This window comes from Lycium ferocissimum, chromosome 3, assembly GCF_029784015.1.
Source record: "Lycium ferocissimum isolate CSIRO_LF1 chromosome 3, AGI_CSIRO_Lferr_CH_V1, whole genome shotgun sequence".
NCBI lineage: Eukaryota > Viridiplantae > Streptophyta > Magnoliopsida > Solanales > Solanaceae > Lycium > Lycium ferocissimum.
Genome location: NC_081344.1, coordinates 13,372,487 through 13,389,661, shown reverse-complemented (window position 1 = coordinate 13,389,661; position 17,175 = coordinate 13,372,487). Strand labels below are relative to the sequence as shown.

The following is a 17,175-nucleotide window of genomic DNA, read 5'->3' as shown; positions in this document are numbered from 1 at the left end:
AATATATCAAAGACGGCACCTCCGGCCTATGGAAGTGCTCGGTGCAAGCCGGTCCGACTCCTAGAGGCCGGGTCATCTCCTCGTCTACCTCGAAAGGGCATGGGCACAACATCTAAAAGAAAAGGATGTCAGTACGAACAATGTACTGTGTATGTAAGGAATATATCATAAAGTAACAGAAGAACAAGAAGACAAAGCAAAGATGAAAAGGTAGCTGGTAACTGCTTGCCTTTTAAGGCGGAGCCATGCATACATACGTATATTATAAATGCTATGGATACACAGCCACCTGATCAGCTGGCCTATTATGATATCATCCCGGACGCGGGATGCCCGGACGCGGGCTATATGGATAATGGATCGGGCCGTACGTTCCACGGCAATATATGGATCGGGCTGCACGTTCCGCAGCAATACATGATATGATATGTTACGCGTATGCATGCATGGCTCCGCCTTAAGAGGCAAGCAGTTACCAGCTACCTTTTCATCTTTGCTTTGTCTTCTTGTGCTTCTGTTACTTTATGATATATGCCTTACATACACAGTACATTGTTCGTACTGACATCCTTTTCTTTTGGATGCTGTGCCCATGCCCACAGGTAGACAGGGAGACGACCCAGCCTCTTAGGAGTCGGACCAGCTTGCACCAGAGCACTTCCATAGGCCGGAGGTGCCGTCTTTGATATATTCTTTTGTGTACATATTTGGACATGATGGGGTCCTGTCCCATCGTCATGATCTCAGAGTTTCAGTTAGAGGCTCGTAGATACTTGTATGTGGGTAGCAGTTGTCATGTGCCCTCGATGTATATCTCGTACTTTATTCTTTTGCTGCCATGAATGCTGGTATATGTGGATATGTGTACATGTTTATGAAGCTTATATGAGTACAGGTTAAGACGATAATGGTATAATGTATGGTGCTCGGTATCTAGCTCCGGGTACCCGTCGCGGCCCTCTAGGCGGGTCGTGACATTTTCTGGCCGTGAGCCCGAGACAAAGTAATTGAGTTATGAGTATTCAAAGGATCGGTAGCCGGAAGAGCGGCATTCTCCTGATTGACGGTATTCTGCCGGTTGAGGCCTTCTCTCGAGTCGACAGCATTTGGGTCGGTTGGATCCGTAGGTGGGTTTCGTAACCCGCTGTTGTTCTCATTTTCAACCACTATCTCGTTGTTGTTCACATGACCGGAGTGACCGCTGCTTGCCATTTGGTACGTTTTTTGTGTAAATCCGTAAATTCTTCAATCATCAGGTGAAAAAAGAAGTAGCAAAGATTAAACCACTACTATTATCCTAATCCCCACGATGGGCGCCAAACTGTTTACCCCGAATTACGGGTAACAATTACATTTGTATGCGGTGAAATAGGATATGTGGATGACCTTTAATCTATTTTGGTTGTTATATATATATGTTAATGGATATATATATATATATATATATATATATATATATATAATTTTTCATCGAAAGGGTTAAATCCGGACAAAATATTTTTGAAAGAGAGTTTTTTTATATTTCAAATGGTTACGCGTGATATGAGAAAAAAGCCTAACCTAAAGGGGAGGTTGCCTCCCTTACGCACCCCTTTATCTCCGCCGGTTGTCGACAATAACCAAGAGGCAAAACTATGGTAAAACTATTATTTTGGTTCCGTAGATTAGATAAATCCTTTGCAAATTATTTTTACTTACTCCTCAAATATATATATATATATATATATATATATATATATATATATATATATATATATATCCTATTGCTAAGAGAGTTGATTCTAGAAAATATGGCAAAACTATCCATTAGAATCAAATACGGTTCTAAAAATATGCTCTCTATAACTCTCTATAACGGCACCATATAACAAAACCTCTCTATAACAACACAACTCCTCTATAACAACTAAGTTTTTCGGAACCGATTTTTTATGTTATATTTTACTTCTCTATATGACAAGATTTCACCTATAACAACAACAATCAACTTTATAACAGTACACTCTTTGTAAAATTACCCCCATATAACAGCTATCTTCTTTTTTTGGTAGTATAATAATTTACCATCTTTATAAAAATGGAATATCTATGATTACCAATAATAAGTGTATAGATTTTGACCAAATATATATATATATATATATATATGTATATTTTCATCATTAAATGATTTTCCTTCGTTGTGCAACGTGAGCTTGATGTATTTTAAGTGACTTTATTAATCCATTAATTAGTAGATTATGTGCATAAATAATAAAAAATGCAAAAAAAAAAAGAAGGAGAAATGTCAAAAAAAGAAGATAAAAAATAAATAGGAATGCTGGTTATAGAGAGATGCCACATCACCTTATTTATGCCTAGCTTTATAATAAATATTGAATATTGATTGATTGATGATTAATATTGTAGGAATTTATTCCTTCTTGTTCTCATTGGACTTTTTAAATTCTAAGTTTTAAAAAAGCTTAACACGGGACTTCATTTTTCACAGCTTTCACAAAGGCATACTTAGGTTTGATGTAATGCTAAAAGGCCCAAGACAAGAAGATCCTCTAATGACACTCATTTTAAACATCCAAAAGGCATAGAGCCAATCTAAATTAAATTAAATTAAATTTTGGGGGGACCTTTATGTTCATCCAGGCCCAAGTGCTTAATTTTAATGTTTGAGCGTATTCTATTTTACATTCCTCCAACACTAGAAAGAAGAATAACAAAAAGAAAACCCGTGAGGGAAAAAAAAAATTGAGAGGAAAGTAACTTACATTAATAGTACATTCATTATGAAAGAAACATAGGGATGGGGAGAGTAACATACAACCTTATATCATTATTAGAGGCATAGAATTTGGACCAACTTGGACTGCCAGTAGGATTCAACAATAATACATGAGAGTTATCCGAATTCTATTTTCCGGACAAACTGGATGAATCTACATTACCTAGAGTTAATTGGAATCGTGTAAAGATCTGATGATTCGTCCTCAATTCTCTTCATGTCCATGTTGATTCAACCAAGGGTTCCTAGTTAATTTTCTCATACCTTCAAGTTCAACAGCCACTTCCTTCATTGTAGGCCTATCTTCTCCATGCGAGCGAAGGCAGTTCTTCACAAGCTCAGCTACCGTTTGAAGTTGATCAAGACTCCCTTCTCGCAAAACACGGCGATCAAGAATTTGAAACAAGAGATTCTTATTCATGGACAAAACAAAAAAATCCGCCAAATTCATGTCCACTTCGTTTCTAGCTCTAATGATAGGTTTCAAACCCGTCAAAAGTTCAGCTAGAACGACTCCAAAGCTATAAACGTCATTTTTCTCTGTCAATTGACTTGTGCTGAAATATTCAGGATCCAAGTACCCTAACGTCCCTTGAACTAACGTAGCCACATGTGTTTGATCCAAAGGAATTAACCTTGAAGCTCCAAAATCTGCCACTTTAGCTATGTAATCATTGTCTAACAATATGTTGGCAGACTTGATGTCTCTGTGAATTATAGGCATGGATACAAATGAATGAAGGTAAGCAAGTGCACTTGCTATCTCCGTCGCAATTCTCAAACGGTTTTGCCAAGATAACCAAGGTGATGTTCCATGTTGATTGTGAATGTGCTCGTAAAGAGTTCCTTCAGAGACATACTCATACACCAACAAAGGAACTTCAACTTCTAAACAACACCCGAAGAGCCTCACCACATTCCGATGGTTCATGACTTGAGTAAGAATAAGCACCTGATTTACAAATTGCTCTATTTGACTCTCGTCCACAATTTTAGATCTTTTAATAGCAACTATGCGTTTATCAGACAACAAGCCTTTGTATACAGTCCCATTGGCACCACGACCGATAATTGTGTCATTGGCATAATTGTTTGTAGCTTTCTTGAGCTCCTCAGCAGTAAAAACTTTTTTGGCTTCCACACCACCCTCGTTAGTAGAGATTTTGTGTTTCAATAATAAACCGCCATTTTGTTGGAAGAATTTCTCTCTGACTTTAATCAATTTTCTTTTCTTTATGCTGAAATAAAGCCAAGTTATCACAATCGCTAGGGACATAGAGCCGACTCCCATACCTGTGTAATTAGTGGAATTGAACATTTATTGTCTATTTCAACTCAAAAGTATAGGAATGTGCTCATTACATTTTGCTATTGAGTATGTGTATGACTGTATGCTAACAAATTGATTTTCGAGTGGCTGTTTCAAACACATAAAAGAAAGTTATGTATCATAGACCAAATGAAAAAAATACGTTTCTTTTATTTCGTGATAAGGACATACAAAACATTCACTACTAAAACATCACTATTTTCACACTGATTTCTCATTGGAAATTTTTCAGTGGCTATTTCCCACTGAATGTTGGTGAGAAAAACATAAATAGTAGAATTTTCACATGGAAAAAGTATGAAGTTCCCAGCGTTTTAATGGGAACCTGTTTCCGACCATGCATTTTCCCAGTGAGATTGTTCGGTGGGAATGAGCTGGGAAAATCATGTTCTATAGCACAAATTTCCCATTGAATGTCCGTGGAAAAACCCTCTTTTTCTAGTAGTGATTAAGAGAAAATAAAATACTTCTCTGCCACATATTTTGTGTTGTATAAAAGAAACATCTAAAACTAAAATGTCAATTAAATAAGAACAGCTTGCAAAAATAGTTTGAAATGAGGTGAAAAAATAATTAATGATATGCACTATGCAGTAAAAGAGAACGTCATACTTCCCAACTAGTCATTTTCTAGCATGGTAAAGTAACACTAGTATCTTAATTTGGTTATGAAAGTCTTCCAAGATATTTACCTATAGAGAACTTGATCCATGGAAACTCGGAGTAGGGAGCAATACAACCACGGCCATCCTTTTTGCCATCATCAGTATATCCACTAGGACAAGAACAATTATAACTCCCCGGCGTGTTTGTGCAGTTATTTTCACACGAGTTGGTGTTTGGATCAGCACATTCATTAACAAAACCAAATAAATAAATTGAATGTCGTATTAGTCTATTATTATTTAACAAGAGTTTACATTGTGGTATTTTTAAATAAGTACTCCCTCCGTTTTAATTGGTTTGTCTTATTTTTTCCTTTTTAGTTCGTTTAAAAAAGAACACCTCTTTTCCTTTTCGACAACCCTCTAATTCCAACTTTCCACATGACATATTTAAGACCAAAAAATTAAAGGGCATTTTGGTACATTCAACATTCCTTTAGTTTAAGACCGTCAAAACGCTTTTTTACTATCTTAGACTTTGTGTCAAATCAAAACCTAACAAACTCATTAAAACGAAGGGAGTAATATATTTAGATTAAATTATCTATTCAGATTATTTATAAAACTATATTATTCTTAAATGCGGAGTAATAATATGAATTTAACATAACATATTGATAATTGAATGGTTTAATAGTGTTAGTAATTCGTTAAACTTGTGAAAATTCACATGTAGAGGCCTAGAGGGATCAAAAGTGTATGTTTTGATTAACTAAAGATTAAATATGCTTAATGAGATATTATAAGGACTAAAAATTAGTAATTGTCAGTACTTCAAGGACAAGAAGCATAAATTTCAAAAATTGGAGGAGAATCATAAATCATATTGAAACTAATGCAATTACTTCTTGAAAAAATTACCTAATGTAACTAATTATGCTCCATAATTACACATTATAGCGGTATTTTTAGAATTTTAATACATAGTTATTCATTTTTATAGCAGATATACACCGACACACGTATCTTTAAATTATCAACCATGTGACAGACATAGATTTCAATAATATCTCCATTTTCAAAACTTTGTGAAAGTTAAAAAATGTTCCTATCAGTTTGGATCTCTACAAGACTGTCACTATTAGGTATCCTAACATAAAATGAGCAACTTGTAGTATACCCTAGTTCTTTGTCCACCCTCATAATGAGGTTCCCCACTACTAACATCCAAAATCCCACCATGATACCACCTCAATGTTACCAATATAAACCCAATTATACCTGAAATTACAAATCAATAATAGTATAAACAATCAGTACCACACACATACAACAACAATAGATGGCCAACAACAATCAGTACCCCCCCCCCCACACACACACATAAAACAACAACAATTAAATTCAGACGGGTGACAATAGATGGCCAAACATTGTATAAAATCAGATTTTGGGGTGAAAATGAATTGGACACACATACAACAACAATAATACACAACATAGGATTACACACCTCTTAACCCCAATTTAAACTAGAAAAAAAAACTATAATTTTTCGACAAATCCTATATAATATCGAGAAAAAAATTACGTGTACAATAGTGACAAAGAACACGACTAACCTGGTATTTTTTAGTCCACTAACAATTTGACACAACCTCGAAGCTAAATCAATGACAACCTTGAAAATTCACAGCAATGTTGCAAGCTAAACTTAGTTTAAGTGTGATTCAAAGTGATTTGCAAAACAAAATGCTATGATTTGAGTGATTACACGTCTGATTTGGGTAGAAATCGAGTGGGAGGTGGAGAGTTTTTTGGGTTTGAATTTTTGGAAAGTTGAGAAATGAAAAAGACATGTATGATTTTAACTTTTCAAGAGCGCGTGCATACATTCGTTTGAGTTTGGGTGACTTTGTCCATATAAAAACATCAATAATACACAAAAAATGAGTCGAAGGGGGTCATAGGACCTCCGCAATGTTGGGGTGTGTTATGGAAACTTTGGCCATAGTTTAAGTGTGTTTTGAGCCCTTTTCCCTTTTAGTTCATTTAAAAAAGAACACATCTTTCCCTTTTCGACAACTCTCTAATTTCAACTTTCCACGTGACATGTTTAAGACCAAAAAATTAAAGGGCATTTTGGTACATTCTACATTCCTTTAGTTTAGGACCGTCAAAAGACTTTTTTTTACTATCTTAAACTTCGTGTCAAGTCAAAACCTGACAAACAAATTAAAACGAAAGGAGTAATATATTTATTTTAAATTATCTATTTGGATTATTTATAAAACTATATTATTCTTAAATGCGGAGTACTAATATGAATTTAACATTACATATTGATAATTGAATGGTTTAAAGTGTTAGTAAATCGTTAAACTTGTGAAAATTAGCAAGTATAATCAAAAGTGTATGTTTTGACTAGCTAAAGATTAAATATGCTTAATGAGATATTATAGGGACTAAAATTAGTAATTGTCAGTACTTCAAGGACAAAAAACATAAATTTCAAAAATTGAAGGAGAATCATAAATCATATTGAAAATAATGCAATTACTTCTTGAAAAAATTACCTAATATAACTAATTATGCTCTATAATCACACATTATAGCGGTATTTTTAAAATTTTAATATATAGTTATTCATTTTATAGCAGATATACACCGATACACGTATCTCTAAATTATAGGCACAATTCTTGTGTGTGTGTATATCTATCTATCTATCTATCTATACATATATATATATATATATATATATATATATAAGTGTATATGCATTGATAGTTTATGTGCGGGCATACAATATACATGCTACTTTTTGAAAGAAGAAAATTGCTATGTTTGAAAAGAAAGAATATCCCTATTTTTTGCAATTTTTTTTTTTGGGGTGGGGTGGGGGGGGGGGAGAGGGGCCCACTGATCTCACTATAGCTATGAGACTTTCCCTTCTTTCTTTAAAACGCTAAGGCCCCGTTTGTCCATAGATACAAACAAACAAAAAAATCATTTTTTTTTGGAATTTTGGAGTTGGAGTTGTGTTTGGCCATAGTTTTTGGTAAAATGTAGTTGTAAAAAAGTGAAAAAAAGTAAAAAAAAAAAAAAAAAAAAAAAATGAAAAACAAGTTTTTGGTATTCCGGAATACAACTTCAAGTTGTATTCGGAATTCTTATGGCCAAACGCTGAAAAGTGAAAAAAGTGAAAAAAAAAAAATCTAGAATAAAGTGAATAATTCTTATGGCCAAACGCCTACTAAGTCAGTTATTGCAAAATTTTGTAATTAAATAAAAAGGTTTCCATTTCTCAAAAAATAAACAAGAAACTATTTTGGAACAGGGATTCAAATACGCACGTTGTTTCACTTTAAGTGATATTATTACTATTACCTTCATTATAAATATATCTTATTTCAATAAAATTAAAAAAATTATATTCATATTCGCATTAAATATTAAATAATTTAACTATGATAAATCTGCCACATAAAATGGAATAGACGAGCACTGATAAGTTAAAGTCTTCCCTTGTAGTTGAGTAGTTGCAAATATACTCGAGGTTCCAAACTATAGCAAGAGCACCTCTCAATAACCTAATTTTTCATGTTATGTTAGTATATTATATCATGTTCTCTATAACAATACTTTGCTATAGCATCCAAAAAACATTTCAGACAGACGATCTTGTTAAAAAGAGGTTTGAGTATAAATGCTCTATATCTCTTCTTGCATCACTGATCATCTAACCACCACAAAAAAAAAAAAAAAAAAAAAAAGATCAATGCTACTATGCTAGTCTTCGTATATACAAATTGGACAGAGAGGGGCAAAGTAAATCGCACTACAAGCAAGTAGAAATTATCCTACGTACCTTGGCACCCCGGAGTGAGATAAGGATTGCCCTCATAACCTTCATTACAACTGCACCTGTAGCCACCAAGGCCAGTGTCTGAATCAACACACTCGCTATTTTCCCTGCAAGCATAATCCTCACTCGTCTGTGCATCAATGCACGTAAGACTTCCAATGGCCCAATCGAGCACGACGGGCACATTGGCTTTAGTCCTCGCTCTAAAATTAGGATCACTCAGATCCTGTAGACCTCGGAAATGGAAGCGCTCTGCCTCGCCCAAAAATGCATACCCGCATTGATTAAACGTACAAACATCGGTATGGTTTCTTCTTGTGGTAAACATGGTTATGCTATAGTGTTTCAAGCCCTTGGGTATTTGTACCTGGCAGCAGCCTTCACCCGTACATTCTCCTTCCACCACATCACCCCGGCTGATAAAGCGGGGGTTGCAACCATACTTTAAGTTAAACCCCATTATGTTAGCACCGTCACAACCAACAACAGTAAACCTGTTCAGCGCGGAGAAACTATACGGAGTTGATTGTGAAAATGTGGTCCACGCGGTCCTGCGCCAAATTCCGGTGGAGTTGTAACATTTCCGAGCTACGTAACTGGTGATGCGCACTTCAGCATCGGAGATGTCGTAGATCTCAACGTTTCCTATGAGGAGTTTTTCAGAACCATCATTAGAAATGTTGCAATCTAACTCAAATCCCGAATTAATGGCGCAATCAGATCCTATGCCTATACCAAACGGGTATGGAACCGTAACGTTCCCGCACTGCCTAGGGCATCGTGGTTTTGTGATATTGGCACCTCTAGTGATGGTGTGCGGCGTTGGCATTAATTTGGTAGTATTAGTGGTAGTTTGGGCAGTGGCTAATGTCAATATTAGTGCACAAACATAAAAACATGTAATTTTGTGAGGAAGCTGAACCATTTTGTTGAGCTTCCAAAATGATGCAAGCTCTAGTTGTTCCGTTAACAACTTATCAATTTCCATCATATTAATAAATAAAATACAAAGAGTACGTAGTGTCACAAAATTGAGTCCTGCCGTAACGACCGGTTAAAGGGCTTGACTCGTGAGCTGATTAGAAACGAGTCTTGAAATTAGTCTCTACTCATGCACAAGTCCGATCCTTTCCCCACGCAACCACGAAAACTATATGAAGATTTTTTCTTTTTTGGTTTCTCATCCGTGGCCGGTATCCGCATTGGAGTCCAATTAATCCGGGTTCACGCCACGTAGGGCCCATTTGGGAGAAGCATTCCGTACCAAGGATTGTTACATACCCAGGACTCGAACCCGAGACCTCTGATTAAGGGAGGAACAGCCCCATTTACTGCACCACATCCTTTGGCGGTGAAAACTATATGAAGCTTTTCAGCATTTGCTAGTAATTTTTGTTCATTATATTATTGAATTACCATACGTCTCTATTTTTTTTTTTTGTGTGTGTGTGTGTTTTTTTGCAACAACTTACATAACATTGCAAACGGGGAAAACCACGTAACATTATACTATGCATGAAACCAAACATCAACAAGAAAAAGAAAAAAAAACTGACTCTAAGGAAAAAAAAAAAAACTCACTCTATTCTCACACTAGCTGGGCAAACTAACCAATCAATATTTAATATCTATCTGAATTCGAAAGAGTTTTCAAGTAATGCTGACATTTTATCAAATTGATTTCACAATATTCATTGTATAGCTATATATTATTCTCTCTATAACAATTTATTGACTGTGTTTCACTACATATGATACTTGAGAGAGAGAAAAACATGTATCACATTTTATAAGTACTTGAGAGAGAGAAAAACATGTATCACATTTTATAAGTACCGTTAGAACTTTTGATACTGAACATCCCATAACTTCTCTACGGTTATAAAAGCATGCAATTTTCTATCGTTATATGTTGGTGCAACCATGAGAATGACTTGAGAGTTATAGTTTATAAAGGTGAGTTACTTTAAATTAAGGGAAAAGGGTCAAAAATACCCTCACTTTGGAAAAAATTATTTTGCAAAAATATCCCTTCGATTTTTTCACTTATTTTGGATCAAAAATACCCCTCCCGTCCTTAAAGTTTTCAAATATACCCCTGTCTTGACGGAAATTATCCTCCAAAATAACCCGAAATCATTTTTTAAACCCGCTCCATCATTTGAACCCGACCCAACTAAATAATAACCCATAAGATCCCGTTATTCCCCCAATTCCCTCAAACTTCAAACCTACGTATTGGGGGAATAAGGGGATCTTATGGGTTATTATTTAGTTGGGTCGGATTTAAATGATGAAGCGGGTTTAAAAAAGGATTTCGGGTTATTTTGGGGGATAATTTCCAAAGACAGGTATATTTGAAAACTTTGAGGACGGGAGGGGTATTTTTGACCCAAAATAAGTTCGGAGGATATTTTTAGCCCTTTTTCCAAAGTAGAGGGATATTTTTGACCCTTTTCCCTTAAATTAATGACGAGTGACTTTGGTGAAATTGACACTTAGTTAGATGACTACCGGTGAAATTAACTCATTATTATGATGTTTAACTTAGGGTTTAATTTAAATACACCGATAGTACATACATTTTATTATACACTGTCAATTATTTTATAACTAATTATTATTAACTTATAAATTGTTAAATTATATAAACAGTTCCTGTTATTGCAAGTTGCTTTAATCTATAGTGTATGTAAAATATATTAACTGCCCTAGTACGAAAGTTACATTAATAAAATAGAGATATTTAGGGTCAATCGTGGCCAAGGGGCACGTTTCATAATTTCATATATTGCCTTGACTTATGATTTGATAGGTTTTTGCACCGGAGGCACGACTTAAGTCTAAACACGAGTCTTAGAAAATTATTCATCATATACTCATGCGCAAAGTCTTTTCCCTATGGTTACGCAATAAGCAGCCATAAATTCAAGTAAGGAGATTCAAAAAGAAAAGTTCTCATTATTTTAAAAAATAAATTATTATTTATATATAGTCCAAAATTTTTTTACCCTATTTATATAATATAATTTTTCATCGAAAGGTTTAAACAGACCCCGGGCCCTTGCACCCCTTTATCTCCACCCCTGACAATAACCAAGAGGGAAAATATCTGTAGATTGGATAAATCCTTTGCAAATTATTTTTACTTACTCCTCAAAGCTAAGAGAGTTGATTCTAGAACATATGCAGATCCATTGGAATCAAATACAACATTAAAAAGTAAGACTAGAAATATGGATTTGGTACATCATAATTACTAGTAATGAATTTTCGCTCATCTCTACTATCGAATTAGCTTACATCTATATCTGACGTTTATCTGTAAGATTTTTCAAGCAATTCCACATTATTCCTTGTATAGCAAATGACTTAAATATCTCTATTTTATTCTCTAATTTTTCTGATCCATACATGCAATCTATCGCATAGCTTAATCTTTTTTGATAGTTGTGGTTAATAAACTGTTGGTGATTAAAGCTAGAAGCGTTTGCGAACAAAGTTCTAGGCTTCTAGGTAGCTACTTTCATAGTCTAATACTCCTATTTGGGATTTACAATCCCTGAACATTTAGAGTGTACATGAATTCGGTTGGTTCGAATTTTTCAAATACAATTAAACCAATTATGTCCGGTTTTTAAATCGACAAACCAAACCAAACTAATAAAAGTCATGTTTTTTGATATCAGATTTTTGGGATTTTTCGATTTTCTCAAATTTTTCGGATTTTTTTTTTTTAATATCAAACAAAATCAAACTAAACCACTAGTCAAATTTTTTTCCATGTTTTCTTTGTCCACCCCTACTAGTGATATATACGACAATTTAGGCCTGTGCACGAATCGGTTCGGTTCGATTTTGGCCATCATCGAATTGAAATTTTGAATTTCGACTTTCTAAAATTATCAACCAAACTCGATCCATTTTAGGTTCAATTCGGTTCGTTTTTTATTATTTCGGTTCGGTTACACAAATCGATTTGTTCGGTTTATTTGAAATTTAAACAAGTAACTATTTCATTTCAATTTTAGAGTAAATATAACAAAAAATAATGAGATCCTAAATTTGCAGCCTTATAACCAAGACATTAACCAAGAAAAAACCATAAACTTGCAAGCATAATAGCAAATAAATAGCAAAACAAGAGCTTGACAACTTGTGCAAGCATACAAATCCGCCAACACCACATTACATATACCAAATTAGTCATATTAGTCACTAGTGGCATATAAATTCGGTTTGTTCGGATCGGTTCGGTTGATAATTGAAGTCAACCGTATCCGAACCGTTACACCGTAATATTTTACAATTGCATTTGTAAATCGTAATCAAATTGTATTATCCAAACTGTATTATCCGAATTGTTTCGAATCGGTTCGGAAATTCGAATTGAACCGATTTGTGCACAGTCCTATACGACATAGAATCCTTGTATGGCATGAGCTTTAATAACGAAAATCTTGCGGCCCTCAAGAATTTCTAGAAGGGCTTCCCTCACGGGTCCGGAGTAGGATCCCCTCCAGTACACCTCTTGGTTTAGGACACGTGTCACTTAAAAATCCAATGGACCAAATTACTTCCCTTCACTTTTATCTAATAAAATCAGTCGTGTTTTGCCAGAAAATTTACAGTGGTTCCATCCTAATAAATTGCATATAATTGTCCCTCTTCTTCTTCTTTCTTTCTTTCTTTCTTTCTTTCTTTTTTTTCGTGAAACTTCTTCTTCTGTTGTCACGACCCAAATCATGGATCATGCGGGCACCCACACTAACCCTCCCGGTGGGCGAACCCTTCGATAACTACCTTAATTTGATACAACATGCGGAATAAATACTTTTATTATAAGAAATTTCCAAAATCTGGTCTAGACTCATACAAGAGCTTCTAAGAAGTTTACAATTTGAATAGATAACAGACTCAACTGGATACGACTTCTGTTTAAGGATAGAGAACAACAGAAATCTAAGGAGAGACTCTGGGTTGCAATAGCTCACCCAAACGTCTTTGACGAATGCCTCGAAACGGTCGTGAGACTCCGAACATCACCTGAAAATAACTCTACACTCCAGAAGGAGTGTAGCAAGAGTAGTATGAGCACAACACAAGGCTCGTAGGTATCATAGGCCGACAATGGTTAGTTCACGCATATAAACAAGAAGCAACTAACAAGTAAGCGGATAAGTAATCAAACACAGTCCACACATCTAGCACATGAGAAAGTCTTGCATTAACGATAGTCACAAGGGATCTCAATATCTCGGATTATAAGCCTAGGGAGAATTCTATAAACCTCGATTCCATCCACCTTTAAAATAAATACTCACAAACAACAACTCAAGTAATTCACAAATCAAGAATCAATCGAGAATGTGCCATGCAATGACATGAATGACCATTCAAATGGAGTGCTATGCAATGCAATGTCGTGCTATGTAAATGTTATGCAATGCAGTAGTCACCTCTCACACTCCACTCCCGTACACACATGCTATGGCAATGCCTCATAGTCATGACCCATGGGGGACCCGCGAAGTCCATGTACCACTCGTGCTCTCCGACAAAAACCTCGGAGGCTATCAATCACTCTCAATCTCCGGCAGAAACCTCGGAGTCTCTCTGTCACTCTCAATCTCCGGCAGAAACCTCGGAGTCTCTCTGTCACTCTCAATCTCCGGCAAAAACCTCGGAGTCTCTCAATCACTCTCCTCACCATTATAACAACATAAAAGTAATATGCAAGCATGTCATGCATGATATCAGTCTCAACTATATTACCAAAATGCAATAAACAAGTACAAGTCATATTATTGTCCATGGCTCAATAATCAATATTACTCTTCCCTTTCAAGTACATGAAATCACAATACAGTGACAGCTCACATAACAATATCGTAATAATGGCGACGAGCCCACATAACAGTATCACAATAATGGCGACAAGCCCACATAACAGCTGCAATACCAACCTAGATGGAATTTACCTCCACACCATGCCCGAAGGCCTATCATGCTTTCCCCGTCAATCACTACTATTTACATACGTTTCGCTAACCGGAGTCTAGACATAAAGTAAACCGTAACCTACCTCAATGCCGAACAGTTGTCACGAACTTTCACGCCAAAGCTTTTTCCTTCAAGTGCTTCCGATCGGACAAGGTCTTTAGTGCTTATTCGTCACACAATATGTGTACGCTACCCAATAATACTTCAACCTATATTAAGACGCCAACAACTATGGTTAAGCTACAGGGAGATTCAAACGTATTCTAACGTTAGTAACTCCTTTCTAGATGTTTAGGCGATGTTTTCTCTTGTATCTAAACCAACCCCATACTACAAATACAACATCAATAATTATGTGTTCAATACCAATCCGGACAGCCCACACAATATTCTAAACAGCCCACATTCATAACATGCAATAACTATTCACATACGGTTTCGACATTCTCAAGTTACTTTTATTAGTTTGTAGCCTTAACGTTTGCATGTAACAACTTATAACAGCCCATCCAACATACAATATGATGTATACTCTTAACTTATAATTATTCTTTCCAACTTAATGAAAACACAAGTCCAAAACAGTCCACTACCACAACATGTCCAAAACAGTCTCTAACCGACAACATAACGATGTTCGGAATTCTTGCAAACGTTTACGAACATACTAAGCCAACCACATGCGATTTTTATACATCATTTCATGTCTTCTTTTCATATAATTTCAGTAAGTTATGACCAGCTATCCACACGACAAGTACAACATCAATTCATACGCAACTACGCTATATCGTCATTTTTATAATCCTTAAAACAACTCACAAATGACTTTAGTTTCAACTCCAACCATTAAACACCTTCATTTCCATCATAAAATTCATGATAATAACAATCAAAATATCAAGTAAAAACAGTTCACTAACTTCTTCACCAAACAGTCCACACACGGCTACACCATGCTTCAACATCACTCACATAAAATCATAGATTCAACCATTTTCATACTAACATAACTTCACCTTTAACCTTCCAATTATTTTCATTCTTTTTACCATGATATCTATGATAGTAACAACCATATTTATTAAAGAAAATCAGTCCATTAATTCCACCAAAACAGTCCCTACGGCCAACTAACATTCCAACACCAACTTTCATGATTTTATGCATGCGATTCATGTTCGTCAAGTTACAACCATACTTCAACATCAACACATATAACCCCATAACTACTATCATGTTCCAACATCAACACACCTTATTTCATGCATACAACTTATATTCACACATCTACATCACCCTTAATAATTGAAAAGAAAGTTAGATCTTACCTTGACAACTTGACTTCCCTACTTGGCTAGAGTTGGTGACTTGAGATGGAAAATGGTTCTTGTTGCTCCAAAGACTATCTTCACGTTTTAGGCACCTTCTAAAGGGTTGAAACACCTTGGAAAATAATTTTTGGATCAAGACTCAAAGGGCTCAAAAATCAGCCCCTTGGCCGAATGCTCTCTCTCTAGGCTTAGGTTTTCTTTCTTTGTGTTGTGTAGTTGAAATGAATTGTGATGGCTGATTTCTTGGTCATTATTTGGTTCAACTTTGATGCCTACAAGTTGGTCACATGCTCCACTTATGGCATGATTCATTCCATTAACTTTACACTTTAAATTTCCTAATTTGTTTTCTACAACTTTCGGCCAACCTCACCTTCTTGTTTCTCCTTTCTTCTTTCTTTTCAATTGTTTACAAGACAATCTTATGTGTGTTGAATGATTCATGCACCACCCTTTGTCTATTGTAATCATGCCAAGATGGATGAGCAATATTTAATGTGAAATGATCCCTCCACCATGTTGTGTCCTCCTAAAACAATGTATACTTTCATAAAGTAGTGGATGCTCAAATATTCAATTGTATGCTTCAACTTTTTCTCCTCAAAATTTTCAGCCCTATGGCCGAATATAACATGTATGTTTCTTCCAAATTTAATTGTCCACAATATGTTGAAAATGTAGTGGATGAATCAACATTTAATTTCACACTTGTATGTCTTCCATTAGCCTTATTTTAGATGACTTTGAGTCATCCTTTTTACCTTGGATGTTGATGCTCTTGTTGGATCATTATTGTCACAAATTTTTACTTAACCCACAATTAAGTAGTTCCTAATTTCCAACAACATTCTTGTACTAAGTAAAATTTGTAACCGATTAGTTCTAGTTTAGAAATTAAAATCAAGTTTCTATCTCACGTTGATTCTTTCGCGAATAACTCGACGTATAAAAATACGGGTCTAACATTCTCCTCCTTTAGAACATTCGTCCTCGAATGTCAAATGAGGACTAAAACTCGTCAATTAAATAAATCGAATCACCCGTTATCGCGTACTATGCAGGCAATGAATTTAGACCACGAAAAGGGTGTTTTAGGAATATTAGGCCTAAAAGTGCTAAACGACCAAATGGGTCGTTACATCTGTCTTCTTAACACTCTTCTTCTAAATCCACCCAATTTGGTTTGTAAACATAAATTGAACCAATTGCTGAGCTTGGCTGAAAATTCAAAAGATATCTTCTAAATAAAGTTGATT

The 17,175-nt window shown here is 35.3% G+C and overlaps 1 protein-coding gene and 1 pseudogene across 1 annotated transcript in view; one reads left to right on the top strand and one right to left on the bottom strand.

Annotated features, from left to right (window-relative positions):
- The window catches only part of LOC132048711 (wall-associated receptor kinase 2-like), a gene marked incomplete at its 5' end in the record, with an annotated part of 98,085 nt that overhangs the window by 6,005 nt on the left and 74,905 nt on the right, over positions 1–17,175 (top strand). The window lies entirely within an intron of this gene.
- LOC132050700 (putative wall-associated receptor kinase-like 16) lies at positions 2,939–9,562 on the bottom strand (annotated as a pseudogene).